The sequence below is a fragment of the Macaca nemestrina genome, chromosome 1 (assembly GCF_043159975.1).
Source record: "Macaca nemestrina isolate mMacNem1 chromosome 1, mMacNem.hap1, whole genome shotgun sequence".
Lineage (NCBI taxonomy): Eukaryota > Metazoa > Chordata > Mammalia > Primates > Cercopithecidae > Macaca > Macaca nemestrina.
This window is the reverse complement of record NC_092125.1, coordinates 187,617,921-187,642,360: the sequence shown is the minus strand read 5'-3', so window position 1 is coordinate 187,642,360 and position 24,440 is coordinate 187,617,921. Positions and strand designations below refer to the sequence as shown.

Below are 24,440 nucleotides of genomic sequence, written 5' to 3'. Positions count from 1 at the left end.
TGTCAGTAATGTCAGTTCAGTAGGTACACACCAAGCCACTCTGGAAATGGAAACTTCCTACTTTTGTTTTTTTTTAATTAATAAACTTTATCTCTTAGAGTAGTTTTAGGTTCACAGCAAAATTGAGGAAGATACTGAGATAAACCATATACCCTCTGCCCTCACCTATGTATAAGCTCCCCATTATCAGGTCCCTACCAGAGTGCTGCATTTGTTACAGTTGATGAGCCTGCACTGACACATCACCCAGGCACTACTAGTTTACCTTAAGGTTCACTGTTAGTGCTATACATTTTGTGTGTTTGGGCAACATTATCATGATACCTATTTACCATTATAGTATCATACAGAGTCTTTTCATTGCCTAAAAATTATCTGTGCTCTGCCTATTTATTTCTTTCGCCCCTTAACTCCTGGCATCCAGTAATCTTTTTACTGTCTCCACAGTTTTGCCTTTTCCAGAATGTCACATAGTTGGAATCATACAGCAGCCTTTTCAGATTGGCTTCTTTCACTTAGTAATACATACTCAGGTTTCCTCCATGTCTTTTCATGGCTTGATAGCTCATTTCTTTCTAGCACTGAATAGTATCCTGTTGTCTGGTTATACCACAGTTTATTTTTATCCACTCACCTACTGAAGGACATCTTGGTTGCTTCTAAAGTTTTGGCAATTGTGAAAAAGCTGCTATAAACATCTGTGTATAGGTTTTTGGGTAGACATTAATTTTTAACTTATTTGGGTAAATAAGGAGCACAATTGCTATATTGAATGGTAACAGTATATTTGATTTTGTAAGAAACAAACAAACGAACAAAAATTCTTCAAGTTGGGCGTGGTGGTTCACACCTGTAATCCCACACTTTGGGAGGCCAAGGCGGGCAGATCACTTAAAGTCAGGAGTTCGAGACAAGCCTGGCCATCATGGTAAAACGTTATCTCTACTAAAAATACAAAATTAGTCTGACATGGTGGTGTGCATCTGTAATCCCAGGTACTTGGGAGGCTGAGGCAGGAGAATCACTTGAACCTGGGAGGCGGAGGTTGTAGTGAGCCAAGATTGTGCCACTGCACTCCAGCCTGGGCAAAAGAATGAGACTCTGTCTCATAAAAAGAAAAACTCCCAAACTGCCTTCCAAAGGGATGGTACCGTTTTACATTCCCACCAGCAGTAAATGAGTAGCTCCTGTTGTGTCATATCCTTGCCAGCATTTGGTGGTGTCAGTGTGTGGATTTGGGTCTTTTTTTTTTTTAAAGCAGGATCTCACGCTGTCATTCAGGCTGGAGTATGGTGGCACAATCACAGCTCAATACAGCCTTGAGCTCTCAGGCTCCCAGATTTTGGCCATTCTAATCTATGTGTAGTGGTATCTCATTTAATTTTCAATTCCTGGTGGAGCACGATGGCTTACACTTGTAATCCCAGCACTTTGGGGAGGCCTAGGCAGGCTTTGCTTTTTTTTTTTTTTTTTTGAGAGAGAGTCTAGCTCTATCACCCAGGCTGGAGTGCAGTGGTGCAATCTCAGGTCACTGCAACCTCCACCTCCCGGGTTCAAGCGATTCTCCTGCGTCATCCTCCCAAGTAGCTGGGACTACAGGCGTGTGCCACCATGCCCAGCTGATTCTGTATTTTTAGTAGAGATGACGTTTCATGTTGGCCAGGCTGGTCTTGAACTCCTGACCTCAAGTGATCTGCCCGCCTCAGCCTCCCAAAGTGCTGGGATTGCAGGCATGAGTCACTGCACCTGGCCTTGCATATAACTTTTGACTGCCCCGAAACTTAACTGCTAACAGCCTTCTGTTGACAGAAGCCTTACTGGTAACATAGTTGATTAACATGTAATTTGTATGTTTTGTGTATTATATACGATACTCTTATAACAAAATAAGCTAGAGAAAAGAAAATGTTATTAAGAAAATCACTGGAAGAGAAAATATACTTACTATTCATTAATTGGAAGTGGATCATCATAAAGGTCTTCGTCCTCATCATCTTCACATTGAGTAGGCTGAGGACAATTAAGGATTAGTCTTGTTATCTCAGGAGTGGCAGAGGCAGAAGAGGTGGAGGAGGTGGAAACGGATGCAGGAGGGGCAGGCACATTCTGTAACTTTTACTGAAAAAATTTATGTATAAGTGAACCCATATGGTTCAAACCTGTGTTGTTCGAAGGTCCACTGTAATCCAAATCAACCTTCTAATACCACTATACCACTTTGCCTTATGACAGCAAAATATACCTAACTCCTCTCTTCAGTACCTTGTAATTTTGCTGTCATTCATTTCACTTATATATAAGCACGTGTGTATGTGTATGCATAATGTATGTAAAAGCATACCTAATCACATACATTGTTGCTGTTACAGGTTAAGCACCCCTAGTCCAAAAATCCGAAATCCAAAATGCAAAACTTTTTAAGTACCAACATGAACCTCTCAGGAAATGCTTGTTGGAGTCTTTTAGATTTTGCGCTTTCAGATTTGGGATACTCAGCTGGTTGGTATAGTACAAATATTTCAAAATCAGGAAAAAATTTGAAATTTAAAACACTTCTGGTCTGATAAGGGATACCTATCCTATATTATGTTTAACAGACTTATCTATTAGATAAATTAAGAATAAGAAAAACAAGTTTTTGGTTTACCTTCACTTCTCCAGTGTGCTTGCTTGTTTCGTGTAGAGTTCAGTTTCTCCCCTATATAATTTTCTCTCTGAACAACTTCTTTTAACATTTCTTGCAAGGCAGATCTACTGCTATGAAATCCCCCATTTTTTGTTAGGGAAAATTTTTATTTCTTTCTCACCTTTGAAGTATAATTTCACAAGGTACAGAATTTTAGGTTGCTTGCTTTTTTTTTTTTTTTTTGTCTCTCAACACTTTTAATATTTCACTCCACTATCTTCTTGCTTGTGCGGTTCGTGAGAAGTTGGATGTGATTCTTGTCTTTGCTCCTCTGAAGATAAGGTGTTTTTTCCCTCTGGCTTTTAGATTTTTGTGTGTCTTTGGTTTTCTATAGTTTGAATATGATATGTCTAAGTGCAGTTTTTTTCCTGAATTTATCCTGCTTGGTATTTTCTGAGCTTCCTGAATCTATGGCTTGGTGTCTGACTTTAATTTGGGGAAATTTTACGTCACTATTGCTTCAAATAATTCCTTTCCTTTCTCTTTTTCTTCTTGTATTGCTGCTACATATATATCACACCCTTTGTAATTGTCTCACAGTTCTCTGATATTCTGGTGTTGGTTTTTATTTTCAGTCTCTTTTTTCTTTGCTTTTTAGATTTGGAAGTTTCTGTTATCATATCCTCAAGATCAGAGATTCTTTCCCCAGCAGTGTTCAGTCTATTAATGAGCCCATCAAAGGCATTCTTCAGTTCTGTTACAGTGATCTTTAACATTTTCTTTTGATTCTTCCTTAGAATTTCTATTTATATTATCCATCTGTTCTTGTGTGTTGTCTATTTTTCCCATTAAAGTTCTTGGCATAATTAATCATGGTTTTGAAAAATTCCTAATCTGATCATTGCAACATTCCTGTCATTTCTGACTCTGGTACTGATGCTTGTTCTGTCTCCTCAAACTGTTTTTTGCTCTTTAGTGAGCTTTGTAATTGTTTTGTTAAAAGGCAGATGTGATGAACTGAGTAGAAGTAACTGTGATAGACAGGCCTTTCATAATGTATTGGTAAGGTGTAGGGGAGGAGAAGTGTTCTATAGCAGGGATCCGCAACCCCTGGGCCACAGACCAGTACTGCTTGTGGCCTGTTAGAAGCCAGGCCACACAGTAGGAGGTAAGCGTCAGGCAATCAAGTGAAGCTACATTTGTATTTACAGCCGCTCACATTACTGCCTGAGCTCTGCCTCCTGTCAGATCAGCTGTGGCATTTAGATTCTCATAGGACCATGAACCCTATTGTGAACTGTGCATGCAAGAGATCTAAGTTGCACACACTTCTTATTAGAATCTAATGCCCTATGATCTGTCACTGTCTCCCATGACCCCCAGATAGGACCGTCTAGTTGCAGGAAAACAAGTTAAAGGCTCCCACCGATTCTATATTATGGTGAGCTGTATAATTATTTCATTATATATCACAGTGTAATAATAATAGAAACAAAGTATACAATAAATGTAATGTGCTTGAATTATCCTGTAAACCCCCTGCCTCCCCACTCCCTGGTCCATGGAAAAATTATCTGCCATGAAACCGGTTCCTGGTGCCAAAAAGATTGGGGAATGCTGTTCTATAGTCTTGTGACTCGGTCTCAGTCTTTTGATGAGCCTTTGACCCTGGACTGTGAACTTCTCCAGTGCTTCTCAGTTTTTCCCCCACACCACAGTTGGGACAGAATGGTTCTTGGCTGCTGGAATTGGGTATTTCTTCCCCCAAGTAGAGCTGGCATTGATGAAATCCCAGCAAGTTAGGTGCAAACAAAATAGTTTCTCCCAAGGACAGGCCTCGTTAAGAACAGAATGCTCTGGCGTGTATCAAAACAGTTCCTTTTCCCTCCTCCTGCTGGAATCATGAGATTTTCTTCAGTAATCACTGTGAGGATCCAGTAGGGCTCCTTTGGACAAAACTTACAAAAATATGGGGGCCCCCGCATGACTAGATCCCCCTGGAGTTTTTAACTCTCAGCATAATCCCCATTGAGCTTCTAGCAATTCCTCAGTTACAGTTCGAGTTTTCCTGCCATGGAGGTTTTTGCTTAAGAATTTCTGCTCTGGCCAGGGGCGGTGGCTCACGCCTGTAATCCCAGCACTTTGGGAGGCCGAGGCGGGTGGATCACGAGGTCAGGAGATTGGGACCATCCTGGCTAATACGGTGAAACCCTGTCTCTACTAAAACTACAAAAAAAATTAGCCGGGCGTAGTGGCGGGTGCCTGTAGTCCCAGCTACTTGGGAGGCTGAGGCAGGAGAATGGCGTGAACCCGGGAGGCGAAGCTTGCAGTGAGCCGAGATCGCGCCACTGCACTCCAGCCTAGGCAACAGAGCAAGACTCTGTCTCAAAAAAAAAAAAAAAAAGAATTTCTGCTCCAGTAAGTTGTACCTCACTGTGTCTGCTGGCTGTCCAGTTTTGGGGGCAATGGTTCATCCTGTGACATTACTTGGCTGACAGATCTAAGAAGAGATTTTTTTTTTTTTTTTCCAGTTTGTTCAGCTTTTTACTTGTTAAAACAGAGTGGTAACTCCTAAGCTCTTTGCATGCCAGGCCAGAACTGGAAGTCAGTTTTTTTATTTTTATAACTTGTAGGGTATTTCATTGTATAACTGTACCACAATTTATTCATTTTCTTCATTTTCTTATTGGTGAATATTGCATCAGTTTAGGCCCAGTTAGGAGACAGGTAACAGACAAGTGATTTAAGCAAGTTTTAATAAAAGTAATACAAACTATGACAATAAGAGCATTAACTTTAACCTGTGAGAAAACTCCATAGGATGCTATAGAGCTGAAGGAGAGTTCTCAAGGAAGAACTAACTTGAATGGAAGATTCTCTAGGCTGGATTCAGGCTTTGTTGTAGTTGCAGCCCACTGGATGGCAGAGATGTTTTCTGATTCCCAGCCCAAAGCTGGTCCACAGTTACTCAGCAATCAGGGAATAGCCCTCTGGAGCACAGGTGAGTCAGGTCTAGAGAGAGAGAGAGTGGAGGTGCTGCTGTGAGCACTTTGTGTCCTCAGGAAGGACGTGAAAGACAATTCCTGGGGGTCGGGTGTGTTGAGCAAGCAAACAGAGTCAGTGGGGACAGGCCTGGAGCACATAATATCTTTGTAGGTAAGGCTATGGAAAGGTGTCTATGTGATTGGTGCAGAGCAATCCACATATCCACGTTCTCACACCACTGACTGATAATGCAGTTGCTAGAATTAGCACCAAGAGCCTGTTCTTTCTGCAGTGTGCGTCCAATACCCTCTACTGAGAAAGGTTAACATCATGCTTACTGTAGAGGATAGATGATGCTTAAAGGAATTTTCTCCTTTATCTCAGAGCAGGTATTGAAGGATTAATTTGGAGCTTAGTGGCATTAAATTGATAACCAGCGTAGACATTTAGATTGTTTATACTTTTCCACTATTATAGTCATCAGTGCTGCAGAAACATCCTTCTTCATATTCTTTTTGTATATATATATACACAGACTTTTTCTGGCATATATGTGGAGGCATGGAATTGCTGAGTCTTGGAATAAACTGTATAAATTTTCAGGAATAGGATCAATAGGTCGGGAGGCATGCATATTTTAATGATGTTTGTTACATATTCTCTAGCTGATTTTACAAGAGTATTCTGGAACTAAGAGTGTGCCTTCCATAAAAGCATGCAGTCCTTATCATTCAAGGTTAAGCTCAAGCCCTAGTGTTAAGCAGGAAGATCCAGCTACCAATTCCAGGTGAGGACTCCTGCTGCGTGGAGGATGACAAAGATCGTAATAATGCCAGCCGTCAGTAGGAGTCCACAGACCCCGGCCCACTGCTTCTTCTGTGGGTTTGAAGCTGTCAAGGAGGACTCGACATTCAAGACACTGGTTGCAACAGCATTTCACTCACAGAAAGGATAGATACAGCAAGATCAGAGTGTGAAGTGCACCAATCCCTCATGGCCATTGGGTCCCTCCAGTGGCCTGCGGAGGGTGATGGACTGCACACATCCTTTTCATGCTACTGGCAAAGATCCCATTCCATCCTGTGGTGAGCAGATACACTGGTGGGGCTGGCCGTGTGCCACGTGACGCACACACTTAAGCAATACAAAGAAGTTGACTCCGTACCCAGAAGAGGGGAAAAGTTTCTCCTAATAAGGAAGAAGAATCTCGGGCCAAGTGACAGCTTGCCACACAACTTCCTTATGAGGGAAAGTTCTAGACCCAGGGCACTAATTGGGCAGTCTTGGAGAGGGGTGGCAGGTCATGTGATGGCTACATCCCTTACAGCCAGTAATCCGTCCCTCTTTACTCCCTGACACTTACAGCCCTTCACCTCTATCTGTGTTGAATCTACTTGGGCTAATTTCATTATCCCTTACTCCTGTTTATGCCCATTGCGACAGAAACCCTCAGGTTACCCGCACCCCATAATCTACACGCCTAAGACATCTAAACCTCTGAACATTCCCTGCTCTGTCTTATCCTTCCCTGACTCTGGAAACCCTTCCAGTTTACCTTTTGGAATTCCAGTTCTTTATCAGCAAAATCTGTCTCCTAATCTGTTCTCTAAACATTCTGTCTTCTTCCTGTTCTACTGGAATCATAGGGGAAGAGGGAGAGCTTAGAATACTGATTATCTGCAGACTACTCAAGTGTTAGCCCTTTTCTCTCTCATAATCTCAAAGCATTGGGTCTAGTAGTAAGGGTAGATGTCCTCTGTCTTTTCATTACTTTCACTGTCTTCTCCCTAATCTCCCCATACTTAGATCATTAATTTGTATCATTTAATACCTATCATTGCAGCTGTAAAACTCTTCATACATTGCAGTTGTAACAATTTTAGCTCTTGACTGCAGTTACTCTCTTCAGTTCTACTCCTGTATTATTTTTTTTGCAGTCTGTTTATGAGCTGTAATGTGTTATTCTTGATGGTTTCGATACACCCATAGTTGATCACTCCAGTTCTTAAGACTTTCTGTTCTTTGAACTCTTGTCTTCCAGTGAACCTCTCCACTACCCTACCTCAATCACTTATGCCCTAGATCTATACTTTAGACTTTGTCTCCATAATTTCGGTTTCTTTCTTCCTGCTTTCTGAGCACCACCTCTAATCTTTCTATAGCTTGTGTCATCTAGAAACCCTACCTCTGAAAAATAGTCATTTGATCCTGGGACCTTTAATCCTTGGGAACCTTCACTCACTATATTGAGATGTCTTCCAGACATCTGTGTGAATAATTCAGGATGTTTGTCTTGATTTCAAGGAAAAAATAGGGCTAGAGATACAAATGTTGGACTTTCACCATATAAAAAGATCTTAAAGCTGTGTGTCTAGATGTCGTCACCTAGGGAGTGAACATAGACAGAAAGGACTAAAGGTACAAGGACTGAATCCTGGGACATTCCAGTTTTCCGAGATCAAGAGAATGAGGAGAGACCCAAAAGGAAAGAGGAAAACTTAGAAAATACAGTGTCCTGGAAACCACGTAAAAGGAGTATTTCAGAAATAGTATGTGATCACCTGAGCCAAATGATATAGACAGATCAAGTGACATGAAGTCTGAGTATTGCCAGTGGGATATAGCAATGTGATGTCAGTGTTGACATTGATAGCTGTTTTGATGGAATGGTGGGGGAAAATCTAATTGGTGAGCAAGAAAGAAAGGGAAAAAGAAAATGGAGATAATAACTAAATAATTGGTTCAAGGAGTTTTGCTGTTAGAGCAGAAATGAAATGCAAAGATGGGCGGAGGGATCAAGAGAGTTTTGAAAAAAAGTAACAGTGTCTATGTACATACACGGATGGAAGTGATTCAACAGCAAGAGAAAATCTGATAATGCAAGAGAAAGGAGAATGGCTGACGCAGTGTCCTTCTATAGTTGAGAGGGGATGGGATCTGGTAAATAAGCAGTAGGTTAGCCTAGTCAGGAGTGCAAACAATCCTTCCCTAGGAATAGGGGAGGATGTGGGGAATGCAGTGCAGATTATGGCTGGGTAGATGTGACAAAGATAGCTTATTGAAGTTCTTCTCTGATTAGTTGAGGCCAGGTGCAGTGGCTCACTTCTGTAATTCCCACACTTTGGGAGGCCAAGGCGGGAGGATCACATGAGCCCAGTAGTTTGAGACTAGCCTGGGCAACATGGTGAAACCCCATCTCTACAAATGATACGAAAATTAGCTGGGCATGGTGTTGCATACCTGTAGTTCCAGCTACTTGGGAGACTGAGGTGGGAGGATCATCTGAGCCTCAGGAGTTCAAGGCTGCAGTGAGTTATGATTGCACGGAACTGTGATTATGATTTTGAGACAGAGCAAGACCCTGTCTCAAAAAAAAACTTTTTTTTTCTCACTGAAATGGAAAGCGAGGTGATTAGCTGAGAGCCTGAAGAGAGGGATAAAGTATGATACAGTCTTTTAAAAGGATGGGAGAAAGAATACACTGAGAAGTATGGTCTGATTTCCAGTAGTATGAAGAGCCAAAGTTAGTGATCATACACATAAAGAGAGACTAGTCAGCTTTTCTATATGACTTTCTGGAACTTCTCAGGCTAGGATTTTGGAAAGATTGTATGAAGATACTGAAATTACTCCTGACAGAAGACATGATAAAAAGAATGTCATTGATACAGGAATAAAAATCTTTAAAGAGTGAAGGGGATTTCCCAAAGGTTTGTATGTGAATTTTAGCAAGGAGGGGTAATGGTTGTTGTAGTCTGATGACATCATTTCAAACCTGGTTATTTTTACGGAGAACAGAGGAAGAATGCCTGAAGATGAAATGAGCCAGCAGGGTATCTACCCCACTTCTAGGTCTAGTGGTACAAAGGGTGTGTGAAATCCAACAGCCATCATTTGAGAGAGCTGCAGAGGAAGCTGCATCCACAGGGGACAGTCAAGTTTCAACCCGTTCAGGGTATGTTAAGGGCTGTACTAAATGTGTATCCAGGGTGCTTGGGAGTACAAAAGTAAATATATGTAACCCAAGCTAGTCATTAAGCAAGGTGTTCTTTTTGGAGTTAGCTCATTGAATGAAGTAGAAAGCTCGTTCTAAGATCTGTATGAAATAGAATTGTATGATTAGGAAATTAACAGTCCAGAGCATTATAGTTGCCTGGACACGATGGCTCACTCCTGTAATTCTAACACTTTGGGAGGCCAAGGTGGGAGAATCACTTGAGGCCAGGAGTTCAAGACTAGCCTAGGCAACATAGTGAGTCCCTGTCTCTACAAAAAAAAAAAAAAAAAAAAAAAAAAGCCAGGTATGGTGATACGCGCTTGTAGTCCCAGGTGCTCAGTAGGCTGAAGTGGGAGGGAGGATTGCTTGAGTACAGGAGGTCACAGCTGCAGTAAGCCGTAGTCACACCACTGTACTGCTCTCCAGCCTGTGAAACAGAGCAAGATTCTATCTAAAAAAAAAAAAAAAAACACAAACCATAAAGAAGTACAGATTATATGTTACTAGATTATAAACTGCTACTCAAATATGGATGGGTAGGGAGAAGGTCATGGAGGGCTACATGCAGTGCTAAAGGGATGAGGTATGAAGACTCCGTGGCATGGACTCTTAATTTACCTAAGATCCATGGACCCTGAGTGGTTTTAGAAGTGCCATAAGTCTCCTAAAATTATATTCCCAATTTTGTATATATGTTTATTTTCTTGTGGAGGGAGGTTATCAAAATTTGCCAAAGGTTGTTTTTCAATCTAAAAACTGAATACTTTGTTGTTGTTGTTGTTTTGTTTTGTTTTTTTGGAACAGAGTCTCTCTTGCCCAGGCTGGAGTGCAGTGGTGCAATTTTGGCTCACTGCAACCTCCACCTCCTGGGTTCAAGTGATTCTTGTGCCTTAGCCTCCCAAGTAGCTGGGACTACAGGTGTGCACCACCACACCCCACACCCAGCAAATTTTTTTAATTTTTAGTAGAGACGGGGTTTTGCCATGTTGGCCAGGCTGCTTTCGAACTCCTGACCTCAGGTGATCTGCCTACCTTGGCCTCCCAGATTGCTGGGATTACAGGTGTGAGCCACCACACCCAGGGAAAACTAAATACTTTAAGGCTTGAAGAGGCAAAGTGGGCCGGGCACAGTGACTCACGCCTGTAATCGGGAGGCCAAGGTGGGCAGATCACTTGAGGTCAGGAGTTGGAGACCAGCCTAGTCGACTTGGTAAAACCCCATCTCTATTAAAAATACAAAAATTATCCAGGCATGGTGGCACATGCCCGTAATCCCAGCTACTCAGGGCCACAAGGTGTGAGAAGAATGCAAGGAAAACTCTGGAAAAATTAAAATCACATTGTTCTAATGGTGATTAGCTGTGAAAAAAAGTAAAAAAGCAGCTTTCACTTTTAATTCAATTTGGTACTGTTTTTGGTCATAAGAATTTGTGAATTGTATGATTAAAATGTTGAAAGTTATTAACAGAGGGCAGTGCTGGCAGTTGGAAGACCAGTTAAGAGGCCATTGCATTTATCAAGATGTTAGGGGAATGTTTAAAATAAAGAAAATATATGAATATGAGAAAAATGTAAGAGATTAAATCAGTGGCATGTGGATTGATTATCTTCAAATTCCCTGAGTGATTAATGCCGTGTGTTGATACCCTTAACTTAGATAAGGAATACTAATAGGAAGAGAAGAGTTAGGGGAGGAAGACGAACCCAGGATCAAATTTACACTTATTCAGACTCTTGATTTATGACAAAAGTGGCACTATAGAGCTGTAGGCAAAATCCATTGGATGTTCATATGGAGAAATTGGAAAATGTGGCTCTTCACAAAAAAATCAATTCCGGGTGAATTATAGTTTTAAATGTGAAAGGTAATACAGTAAAACTTTTAGAAGGTATACAGAAGAAAATCTGCATGGCCTTAAAATAGGGAAATTTTTAAAAAACAGGATATAAAGGATAAGATTCCTAAATTTGACTACATTTAAAATGAAGGGCCAGGCTGGGTGGCTCACACCTGTAATCCCAGCACTTTGGGAGGCCGAGGCGGGTGAATCACGAGGTCAGGAGATCGAGACCATCCTGGCTAACACGGTGAAACCCCGTCTCTACTAAAAATACAAAAAAATTAGCCAGGCATGGTGGCAGGCGCCTGTAGTCCCAGCTACTCCGGAGGCTGAGGCAGGAGAATGGCGTGAACCCGGGAGGCGGAGCTTGTAGTGAGCCAAGATCGCTCCACTACATTAAAAAATAAAAAATAAATAAATAAAGTAAGTGAAGAATTTACTTACTTTAAGTAAATTCTTTTACTTAAGAATTAAGTACGGTGGCTCATGCCTGTAATCCCAGCACTTTGGGAGGCCAAGGTGGGCAGATCACCTGAGGTCAGGAGTTTGAGACCAGCCTGGCTGACATGGTGAAACTATCTCTACTACAAATATAAAAATTAGCCAGGCATGGTAGCGGGTACCTATAATCCCAGCTACTCAGAAGGCTGAGGCAGGAGAATGGGTTGAACCCATGAGGCAGAGGTTGCAGTGAGCCAAGATGGCGCCATTGCACTCCAGCTTGGGCAACAAGAGGGAAACTCTGTCTCAAAAAAAAAAAAAAAAAAAAGCCGAGTGCAGTGGCTCACACCTGTAATCCCAGCACTTTGGGAGGCCGAGGCGGGCGGATCACGAGGTCAAGAGATCGAGAGCATCCTGGCTAACATGGTGAAACCCCATCTCTACTAAAAGTACAAAAAAATTAGCCAGGCATGGTGGCACGTGTCTGTAGTCCCAGCTACTCGGGAGGCTGAGGCAGGAGAATCGCTTGAATACGAGAATTACTTGAACCTGGGAGGCGGAGGCTGCAGTGAGCAAAGATCACACCACTGCACTCGGCCTGGGCAACAGAGCAAGACTCTGTCTCAAAAAAGAAAGAAAGAAAATGCAAAATAAAATCACAGAAAGATATTATATGACCACCAATAATGCCTTAAAGAGTGACAAAACCAAGTATAGATGAGTATGTGAAACAATAGAAATCCATAAGTGCTACTGGTGAGTGTATAAATTAATACAACTATTTTGCAAAACAGCTTGGCATTTTCTTATGTAAAGTACAGAAACAAGCCAGAACACAAACGGACACATATTATATAATCTCATTTCTATGAAATGTCCAGGATACACAATTTCATAGAGGCAGAAAGTAGATTAGTAGTAGCCAGGGGCTCGAGTAGAGGGAAATGAAGAGTGACTGCTAACAAGTAGAGATTCTTTTTTGGGTGATAAAAATGTTCTGGAATTATATAATGGTTATCATTACATAGCTTTGTGAATATACTAAAAACCCCCAAACTGCATGCTTAAGGGTAAATGTTACATGAAAGTTATATCTCACTTTTAAAATTGTATGAGAGAAAAACTAGAGCGTTTAGAGTTGCATATTTAGTTGGTAAAGCTATAAGGAAGTGATTATCATAATATTGACTTTAGATGGGGTAAAGGGAGGGTTTTGATCAGGAGGGATTATGTGGAGGGATTTTGGAAGATGGCATTGTTAAACCTAGATGGTGTTTACCCAGGTGCTTACTATTCAATTATATTCCTTTATAACTAGTTAAACTGTATAAATGAAGCAGCTGGTTCAAGGTCAACTGACTGCTCCAAGTTTTGTTTATACCTTGTTTCTCTGGGATGAATGATCACTTACCTTTGAACTGTCTCCTCCAGCTGCTAAAATCGATTCGTCAAGTGGAAAAAGTCTACTTGCTAGGCTGCTGGATTTTCTATCAGATTTTTTTTTTTTTTTGGTCCCGTTGAGCCATTTATTGCTGCCTTAAGGAAGTATTCTTCTCAATAATGTCATTTTTTCTGGAGCTAGAACCATGAATGTAAGTCATTAATAACAATCAGCTTAGCTGGGCACAGTGACTCATACCTGTAATATCAACACCTGGGGAAACCAAGGTAGGGGGATTGCTTGAGACCAGCCTGGACAATAAATATAGTGAGACTCCCATCTCTTCCAAAAATTAAAGAACTGTCTGGCTTTTCGACTTTATGATGGCTCACACCTATAGATCCTGCTCCTCAGGAGGTTGAGGTGGGAGGATCACTTAAGCCCAGGAGTTTTGAGGCTGCAGTGAGCTATGCCTGCACCACTGCATTCCTGGGTGACAAAATAAGACCCTCCCTGAAACCAAAACAAAAAAATGTAGCTATAAAAAAGAATGAAATCATTGATGCAGCTGGAGGCCATTGTCCTAAGTTAATTAAGGCAGGAACAGAAAATAAAATACTTCATGTTCTCCCTTATATGTGGGAGCTAAACAGTGGTTACTCATGGCCATAAAGATGGCAACAGGCCAGGTGCAGTGGCTCACGCCTGTAATCCCAGCACTTTGGGAGGCCAAGGCAGGTGAGTCACTTGAGGTCAGGAGTTCAAGACCAGCCTGGCCAACCTGGAGAAACCCTATCTCTACTAAAAATACAAAAATTAGCCTGGTGTTGTGGCACACGCCTGTAATCCCAGCTACTTGGGAGGCTGAGGCAGGAGAATCGCTTGAACCCATGGAGATGGAGGTTGAGATCGCCCCACTGCACTCCAGCCTGGGCAACCGAGTGAGACTCTGTCTCCAAAAATAAAATAAAATAAAATGGCAACAAAAGACTGATGACTACTTAGATGGGGCAGAGAAGGAGAGGGCAAGAGTTGAAAAAGTAGCTATTGGGTTCTGTGCTCACTACATGGGTGATGAGATCAATTGTATCCCAAACCTCAGCATCACGCAATACACCCAGGTAATAAAACTGCAAGTGTACCCACTGAATCTAAAAGTTGAAATTATTTTTTATGTGAATTTTTAAAGAATCAGTTTAAATATTTTCTTCAGACTGTTTTGTTGTTTTTGCTTTTGTCTTTGGAGACAAGGTCTCGCTTTGTCACATAGGCTATAGCATAGTGGCACGATCACGGCTCATTGCAGCCTCAACCTGCTGGGCTCAAGCAATCCTCCCACCTCAGTGTCTGGGACTACATGTGCGCACCACCATGCCCAACTAATTTTTTAATTTTTTTGTAGAGACAAAGTCTCACTGTGTTGCCCAGACTGGCCTCAAACTCCTGAGCTCAAGTGATCCTCCTGCCTTGGCCTCCCAAAGTGCTAGGATTACAAGTGTGAGCTACCATGCTGGCCCAGAATGTTGTTATAACATCTTAATCTTCCCTCCCACAAAATAAGACCTATTCAAATTGTAACCATCCAATGGGTTCTCCTTGCCCACTGCCCAGATAGAGCCAGTTTATCAAAACAGGGGAATTGCAATAGAGAAAGGGTTTAATATATATGGAGCTGGCCAAACGGGAGACTGGAGTTTTATTACTGAAATCATCCTTCCCCCAAATTTCTGAGGCTAGGGTTTTTTGATGGTTTTTTTGTTTGTTTTGAGATGGAGTCTCAAAAATTGCACTCCAGCGCCCAGGCTGGAGTGCAATGATGCGATCTCGGCTCACTACAACCTCTGCCTCCCGTGTTCAAGTGATTCTCCCACCTCAGCCTCCCGAGTAGCTGGGATTACAGGTGTGCATCACCACACAGGGCTAATATTTGTAGTTTTAGTAGAGACGGGGTTTCACTATGTTGGCCAGGCTGGTCTCGAATTCCTGACCTCAGGTGATCTGCCCGCCTTGGCCTCTCAAAGTGCTGGGATTACAGGCGCGAGCCACCACACCCGGCCGAGGCTAGGGTTTTTTAAGGATAGTTTGGTGGGCAGGGGGCTAGGGAAAGGGGGAATGTCGATTGGTTGGGTCAGGGATGATGTTGTCTATAGGAGAATCTGTGAGGTGAGGAATCTTGTGGCCTCTGGCTGAATAACTCCTGAGCCATAATTTTTAACCTTGTGGCTAATTTGTCAGTTTTACCAAAGTGGTCTGGTCCCCAATTCTTCAGAGGGTTTTTCCCAGGAGGAGCTGTTACCATCTTTGTTTCGAAGTAAACTAAATTCCTACCAAAGTTAGTTTTGGCCCATGCTCAGAAATGTACAAGGCCAGCTTGGAGGTTAGAAGCAAGATGGAGTTGGTTAGGTCAGATTTCTTTCATTGTCATAATATTCCTATGTCACATTTTTCTCACTGTCATAATTTTGGCAGAGGCAGTTTCAAAATTATTTATTGTATTCTGTCAATAAACTTTAAAATGGTAGTAATTTTGGCCTTTTTTTTTTTTTTTAAAAAAAACAGAGTCCTTGCTCTGTTGCCCAGGCTGGAGTGCAATGGTGTGATCTCAGCTCACTGCAACCTGTCTGCCTCCCTGGTTCAAGCAGTTCCCCTGCCTCAGCCTCAGCCTCCCGAGTAGCTGGGATTACAGGTGCACACCACCACACCCTGCTAATTTTTTTGTATTTTTAGTAAAAACGGAGTTTCACCATGTTTGCTAGACTGGTCCCAAACTCCTGACCTCAGGCAATCTGCCTGCTTCAGCCTCCCAAAGTGGTGTGATTACAGGCTTGAGCCACCACATCCGGCTGTAATTTTGGCCTTTTAAGGTGAAGTGTATATTGGAGAAAGAGAGAAAACCCAATAAAAGTAGCACACATTTTTAGGCCTTGCTTGCAGCTGTGGTAGAATAAAGAATTTCTGTGATTTTTGTTCCAGATGTAGGCACAGAGCCTCTGAAAACCTTGGAATTTCCTGAAACATAGGATTGTCTTGTTATACCAGTGAGGTGACTCGTAGTGGGCTCCTTGATAGTTTCAGGATGGGGACTGATCACCAGAAAGACAAACCACATTATTAGAAGGTTGAGATAGAGGCCAGGAGATTGAGTTCAGTCATTTAGCCAATCATTTAATCAATCATGACTATGTAATAAAAATTAAAACTCTGGACAACCTTAAGCTCAGTAGAGCTTCCTGGTTGGTGAACACAGGAAGGCTACACTCCCAGATTCCACAAGGAGAGGGCACAGGAGCTCTACTTCCCCTCCCACACCTCACCCCGCCTTTGTGTGTCCTTTGTAATAAAACCATAATAATAAGTATAGTGCTTTTCTAAATTCTATTAGTTGTTCTAGTAAATTATTGAATGTGGGAGGGCTGTGAGTACTCCCTGAATTTGTAGCTAGTCAGCCAGGTATGCTGGTGGTCTTGGCCCCGCCCCCCACTGCCCCCACAAAGACTTAGGACTGGTGTTGGAAGTGAGGCAGTCTTGTTGAGGACTTTGCTCTTAAACTGTGGGGTCTATGCTAACTCTGTATGGATGGCGTCAGAGTTTAATTGCAGTAAACTCAGCTTGTGGTAGTGTCAGAATAGCATCTTCTGAAAAGTCTGCAGGGCCTAGCCAGTTGGAAAGAATGCTTGTTTATTATATTGTTGCTTGCATTTGGTGGGAATTCATCATTACTTCCCCATGCATTACAGATGCCTTTTGCCAAAGATTTCCATCAAATACATAGTGGTCTGTTTTTTGCTATTATCCTGGCAACAACTCCATAACTTGGAAGCCATTTCTTTTTTCCAACGTTGGCCATATTTGGTAATGTAGAATGTTGAATTGTGAATCAGCTCTGAAAAATCCTAATAAATAAATGAACCTTAAAAATTGATAACTTAATAAGTACAGTATTTATTTATATTAGAACAAAGACTTATCATATGATGTCTTTCATTCTGGTAGGTGTCACCAATGATTCAATGTAAGACTCGGAAAAAATCTTTGACACAGAAGGTGTTGTAAACTCAGCACATTCTGATTTCGTTATCATGGCCTTATGGAAGCCCTCATCATTTTTCATTTGGCTTATCGAAGATCCCTCAACTCCTTTTCCCTCTCTATTCTGTCCATTCTAAATTTTAGAGTAAGACACTGGTTTTTTTTTGAGACGGAGTCTTGCTCTGTCGCCCAGGCTGGAGTGCAGTGGCCGGATCTCAGCTCCGCCTCCCGGGTTTATGCCATTCTCTTGCCTCAGCCTCCCGAGTAGCTGGGACTACAGGCGCCCGCCACCTCACCCAGCTAGCTTTTTGTATTTTTTAGTAGAGACGGGGTTTCACCAGGTTAGCCAAGATGGTCTCGATCTCCTAACCTTGTGATCCGCCCTTCTCGGCCTCCCAAAGTGCTGGGATTACAGGCTTGAGCCACCGCGCCTGGGTTTTTTTTGTTTTTTTTGTTTTTTTTTTAGAGACCAGATCTTACTCTGTTACCCAGGCTGGAGTGCAGCCACATGATCACAGCTCACTGCAACCTCTACCTTCCAGGGTTCAAGCAGTCCTCCCACCTCAGCCTCCCAAGTAGCTGTTACAACAGGTGTGCACCACCATACTCAGCAAATTTTTTTTAGTTTTTGTAGAGATGGAGTCTCACTATGTTGCTCAGGCTGGTCTTGAACTCCTCAACTCCGGAAGTCCTCCCACAGTGTTAGGATTACAGGCATGAGCCACCTTACCTAGCCCAATTTTCTTTTTACAAAATGTGTTTCAAATATTCCAACTTTTTCTGTGCTAACAAGTGATTTTTAGTAGTATGCTCCCTAGGAGTATGGGGTAAGGGGCACAAACAGTCTTTTCAGGGTGAATGTGATATTTTAACATTGAGTTTAAAGGTGGCTGCACTTTAAAAGAAATTTGTGCCATGGAGAAAGCAATTTGAAGATGGATGTTTAGAAATGTTAACCATCTATATGTGATTTTGGTTGAAAAATGTTATGCCTCCTTTAAAAGCTGGTAAGTCTATCATTTGAAAACATTGGAAATAGAATGTTTCTAATCTTTCAAAAGAAAGGTTCAATTTTTAATCTATTGTTTAAAAATATACAACTATAATACCTCTTCATTAGTTTCCAAGAAAAATTGCTGACATTATTTTATTTTATTTTATTTTTGAGACAGAGCCTCACTCAACTAGGCTGGAGTGCAGTGACACAATCATGGCTCATTGCAGCCTTGACTTCCTGGGCTCCAGTGATCTTCTACCTCAGCCTCCCAACTGACTACCACCACAGGTGCACACCACCACACCCAGCTAATAATTTTTTAAAATTTTTGTAGAGACAGAGTCTCACTGTGTTGTTGTCCAGGCTGGTCTTGAACTCTTGGCCTCAAATGATCCTCCTGCCTCATCCTCCCAAAGTACTGAGATTACAGGCATGAACCACCATGCCTGGCCTATTATTTATTTATTTATTTATTTATTTGAGGCAAAGTCTCCCTCTGCCCAGGCTGGAGTGCAGTGGCGCGATCTCAGCTCACTGCAAGCTCCGCCTCCCAGGTTCACGCCATTCTCCTGCCTCAGCCTCCCGAGTAGCTGGGACTACAAGCACCTGCCAACACGCCTGGCTAATTTTTTGTGTTTTTAGTAGAGACGGGGTTTCACCATGTTGGTCAGGCTGGTCTCGATTCGTGATCCGCCCTCCTCAGCCTCCCAAAGTGCTGGGATTACAGGTGTGAGCCACTGCGCCTGGCCTATTTTTTATCTGTAATAAAAGCAAGTCAAAATCTAAATTAAAAAAACAAACCACAGAAGGGTTTAGACTTAAGATTTTTAAAAATAAGAGCCATCTGATCAGGCACAGTGGCTCCCACCTATCATCCCAACACTTTGGGAGACCAAGGTGGGAGGATTGCTTGAGCCCAGGAGTTCAAGACTGCAATGAACTATGATTGAGCTACTGTACTCCAGCCTGGGTGACAGAGCAAGACCCTGTTTCAAAAAAAAAAAAATCAATAAAAATGAGTAAATGAGTACATAAATATGAGCCATCTTCAATCACATTGCACTCTAAATGAAAAGGTAAAAAATTTTGTACCATGAATATGTAAAGTACTTAAAATATTTGTTTTACTTATTTATATTTATTTTTAAACAAATGTTACTGAGATAAAATTGACATGCAATATTCAAAGTATAAAATTAGATAACTTTCTCTTTTTTTTTGAGACAGAGTTTCACTCTTGTTGCCCAGGCTGGAGTGCAGTGGTGCTATCTCAGCTCATTGCAACCTCCACCTCCGGGTTTGAATGATTCTCTTGCCTCAACCTCCTGAGAAGCTGGGATTACAGGCTCCTGCCACCACATCCAGCTAATTTTTGTATTTCTTTCTTTCTTTTCTTTTTTTTTTTTTTTTTAAAGTAGAGATGGAGTTTCACCATGTTGGGCAGGCTAGTCTCGAACTCCTGACCTCAGGTGATCCATCTGCCTTGGCCTCCCAAAGTGCTGGGATTACAGGCGTGAGCCACTGTGCCCAACCAGCTTTCGATCTATGTATATACATCTCTGCAGCCATCACCACGATCAAAATTATGAATACATCTGTCATCTCCTAAAGTTTCCCCAGGCCCTTTTGTAATTACTTGCAGGCAACCACTGATGTTGCTTTTTGTCACTCGTAGATTACTTTGGATTTTGTAGAATTTTATCTAAATGGAGTTATTATAGTATGTATGTACTGTTTTTTTGTTTGTTTCTTGTTGGTTTTTTTTTTTGTTTGTTTGTTTTTTTTTTGGTCTAGTGTCTTGTCCTTTGTATTTCCATATGAATTTAAAAATCAGATTATCAGACAGGCAGCTGGTATTTTTATTGGGATTGTGCTGAATCTGTAGATCAATTAGGAGTGCATTAACTTCCTAACAATATCAAATCTCTCCATGAACATGCTTTGTTTCTCCACCTACTTAGATCATCCTTCATTTCTCTCAACATGTTTTCTGAAGTTCTTATACCTCTTTTGTCAGATTTATCACTAAGTATTCCGTATTTTTATGCAATTATAAGTGGTATTGTTATTTTTCATTTGATTGTTTACAGTATATATAAATATAATTGATTTTGTATATTGATCTTTTATCCTGCAGCCTTGCTAACTCTCTTATTCCAGTAACTTTATTGTAGATTCTGTTGTATTTTCCAGAGATACTCATGTTGTCCATGAATAAAGACAACTTGCGTATTCCACTGGGCTGGAACTCCCAGTATAATTGTGAATAGAAATGGTAATCATAGACATTCTTGCCTTATTCCTGATCTTAGAGCATTTTGTCTTTACTGTTAACTGTGGTGTTAGCTCTCAGTTTGTCATAGATACCCTTTATCAACTGAAGAATGTGTCCTATTCCTAGTTTGCTAAAAGTTTTTATCGAAAATTATTGTTGAACTTTTGTCAAATGCATTTTCTTTGTCTAATGACATGATTATATGTTTTTTTCTTGATTAGCCTACTAATGTAGTGACTTATGTTGATTGATTTTCAGATTTTAAACCAACTAGAATTCCTGAGATAAATGTTACTTGGTCATGATGTATTTGCTCCCACCCCCCATTATTTAGAGAATATTAGTTTGTATTAGTCTGTTTATATGTTGTTGTATTTGATTTGCTGAAATTTTAAGATGTATGCCTCTATATTCATAAGGGATATTAGTCTGTAGTTATCTTATAATATCTTTGTCTGGTTTTGGTGTCAGGGTAATGCTGACCTCATGGTTATAAGTTGGAGAGTATTCCCTCCTCTTTAATTTTCTGGAAGTGTGTAGAATTGTTACTACTTCTGTCTTATATGTTTGGCAGAATTCTTCAGTGAAGCCTCTGAACCTAGAATTTGTGGGAAGGTTTTAAATTATAAACTTAATTTTGTTAATAGACATAAAACTATTTAGGTTATCTGTTCCTGAGTGAGCTTTGGTAATGTATATCTTTTCAAAGAATTTTCAGTCTCTTCTAAGTTGTCAGATTAATTGACATAAAGTTGTTTGTAATATTGCCTTACCATTCTTCTGATAACTATAGAATCCATAGAAATATCACCTTTCTCGTTCTTGATGTTGGTAATTTGTGTTTTGTCTTTTTTTCCCCTGATTAGTCTGTCTGTCATTTTAATTTTGTTGATCTCAAAAACTTGTGTATGTTTTTTGTTGGGTTTTTTGGTTTGTTTTCTGAGATAGGGTCTTGCTCTGTCACCCAGGCTGGAGTAGGGTGGCACAAACATGACTCACTGAAGCTTCAACCTCCTGGGCTCAAACAGTCTTCCCACTTCAGCCTCTCAAGTAGCCAGGACCACAGGCACACCGCCATACCCAGCTAATTTTTAAATTTTTTGTAGAGATGGGGTCTTATCGTGTTGCCCAGGCTGGTCTTGAACCTCTGTATTCAAGCAATCCTCTTGCCTTGGCTTCCCAAAGTGCTGGAATTAGAAACGTGTGAGCCACTATGCCTGGTGTCATGTGTGGTTTTATGCATTTTCTCTCTAATTTCCAGTGATTTTTTTATTAATTGATTTCCGCTTTGGTCTTTACGATTACCTTTCTTCTGGGTTTCATTTGCTCCTCTTTTTTAAATTTCTCAAGATAGAAAGTGAGGTCATTTCTTTTTTTTGTTTTTTTTGGTAGAGTCCAAGTCTCAGTATGTTGTCCCAACTGATCTTGAACTTTTGGGTTCACGTGGTCCTCCCAGCTTGGTCTCCCGAAGTGCTAGGATTTAGTCTTTCCTTTCTAATATAGGTATGTAGTGATATAAATTTCCCCCTAAGAACTGCTTTAGTAGTATGACATGTGTTTTCATTTTTATTTAAAGAGACAGAGTCTTGCTCTGTTGCCCAGGCTGTAGTGCAGTGGCCTGATCATAGCTTACTGCAGCCTCAACTTCTTGGGCTTAAGCGATCCTCCTGCCTCATCCTCCCAAGTAGCTGGGACCACAGTTGCCTGCCACCACACCCAGCTAATTTATTTTATTTTATTTTTTGTAGAGACGTGGTCTGGCTATGTTGCCCAGGATGGTCTTGAACTCCTAGCCTCAAGGGATGCCCACACCTTGGCTTCCCAAAGTGCTAGGATTACAGGCGTGAGCCAGCACACCCAGCCTCTAATTTCCCTTTTGATTTCTTCTTTGACCCACAAATCATTCAGAAGTATACTGTTTAGGAATGTTTGGGGATTTTCCAGAGATCTTTCTGTTACTGACTTCTAATTCTATTTTATTGTAGTCAGAAAATATATTTTATATGACTTGAATCCTTTTAAAATTTATTGAGTTTTGTTTTATGACTCAGAATGTGATCTTTCTTAGCAAATGTTCTGTGTTCACCTGAAAAGGATGCATATTACTACTGTTTGGTAGTAGTCTATAAGTGTCAATTATGTCAAGTTTGTTGGTGGTGGTGTTCAAGTGTTCTACATCCTCACTGGTCTTCTTCCCATTTATTTATTCAGTCATTTATATCAGTATGAACTAATAGGTATTTATTATCTAGATCAGACTGTAATCCATTAACACTTTAGTTTTTTTGCTTAAGTTGTTCCAGTTTTGGCCATCGAGGTCCTTTCAGTTGGCTCCTTTTCCCCCTTTACATACATCAGTTTGGTGGTTTTTGGTTGGTTGGTTTTGGTTTTGGTTTGTTGTTTTATCCCTTCCTTACTCTCTATGACTATAAGATATTCCAGACTCATGTTGTATATTTCTGACCCCAGTTCTGGAATCAGCCATTTCTCCAAGAAGTGTGGATTTTCAGATTGGAGAACAGTATTACAAATCAAGATCTGGGTTCTAGGTATGCTTGTTTCTTCTGGGGTGTCCTTTTTCTAGTCCCTCTTAGCTGATTGATCAAAGAAATATAGTATTAGTATGTATGCTAACCTGTGACAATACACGTCTATAAATATTTTTATATGTAATTGTCTGTATTTATATTAAACATGAATTCTTCTTGATGTCTCTGGCTCCAATTCAATATCACATGGATCATTCTAGCTTCTTACCTTTGCTGATCTGTAAATTTCCACCTCAGCAATGAGAAACCTGGGTCCCATCATCCACCATCCATACACATAAATTACTCATTTCCAGTATACATGTATAGCAGTATCAAAATTATTAACCCATACTCCCTGAGAAACAACTTTATCAAGTTGAGTTCAGTACTTACCTGTAGTTCCTTTGATCTTTAGTCTTACTGATTTCATTCATTTCCAAAGTTTCTTAGGTCAGCACTTTTCACCCTCTTCAGTGATGTTGTTTCATACATTTGTAATATAGTTAGATTCTCTTGTCATAGTCTCCATTCTTCTCTGGGATCCTCTGACCTCATAAGTTATTTTTTTAAATTTGCCTTTAGAGGTGACAAACCAAGGCTTAAAGTTTTTTTTCCCTTACATTACTCTCTAGGTTATAAAGTTCTGTATGTTTTGACAAATGCATAATGTCATGTGTCCACCACTACAGTATCATACAGAGTAGATTTATTTCCCTGAAATAGTGCACAGTACTTCACCTCTTTGTCCCTCATCTTCTCCCCACTGGCACCATTGACTGTTTTACTGTCTCTATAATTATACCTACCTTTTCCAAAATGTCACATGGTCAGAATCTTATGATATATAGCCTTTTCAAATTAGCTTCTTTCACTTAGCAATATGCCTTCAAGGTTCCTGTCTTCGTAGGTTGATAGCTTGTTTACTTTTATCACTAAATAATATTCTATTATATGGATGTGCCACAGTATGTTTATCCATCATCTACTGAAGGACATCTTGGTTGCTTCTAGTTTTGGGCGATCACAAAGAAACTTGCTAGACACATTCATGTTCAGGTTTTTGTGTAGACAAGTTTTCAACTCAAGTGAGTAATTATTTAGCGTAATTGCTGGATTGTGTGGGAAGACTGTGTTTAGTTTTTTAGAAACTGCCAAACTGTCTTCCAAAGTGGCTGTACCTTTTGGATTTCTACTAACAATAACAAGAGTTCCTGTTGTTCCCCATCCTTTTTAGCCATTCTAATAGGTATGTATGAGTATCCAATTGTAGTTTTAATTTGCAATTTCCTATGCCAAATGATGTTGAGAATCTTTTTATATACTTGTTTGCTATCTGT

At 40.7% G+C, this 24,440-nt stretch overlaps 1 protein-coding gene across 20 annotated transcripts in view; it reads left to right on the top strand.

Moving 5' to 3' along the window:
• LOC105494952 (microtubule associated serine/threonine kinase 2) overlaps positions 1 to 24,440 on the top strand; it is a 256,356-nt gene that overhangs the window by 188,264 nt on the left and 43,652 nt on the right. The window lies entirely within an intron of this gene.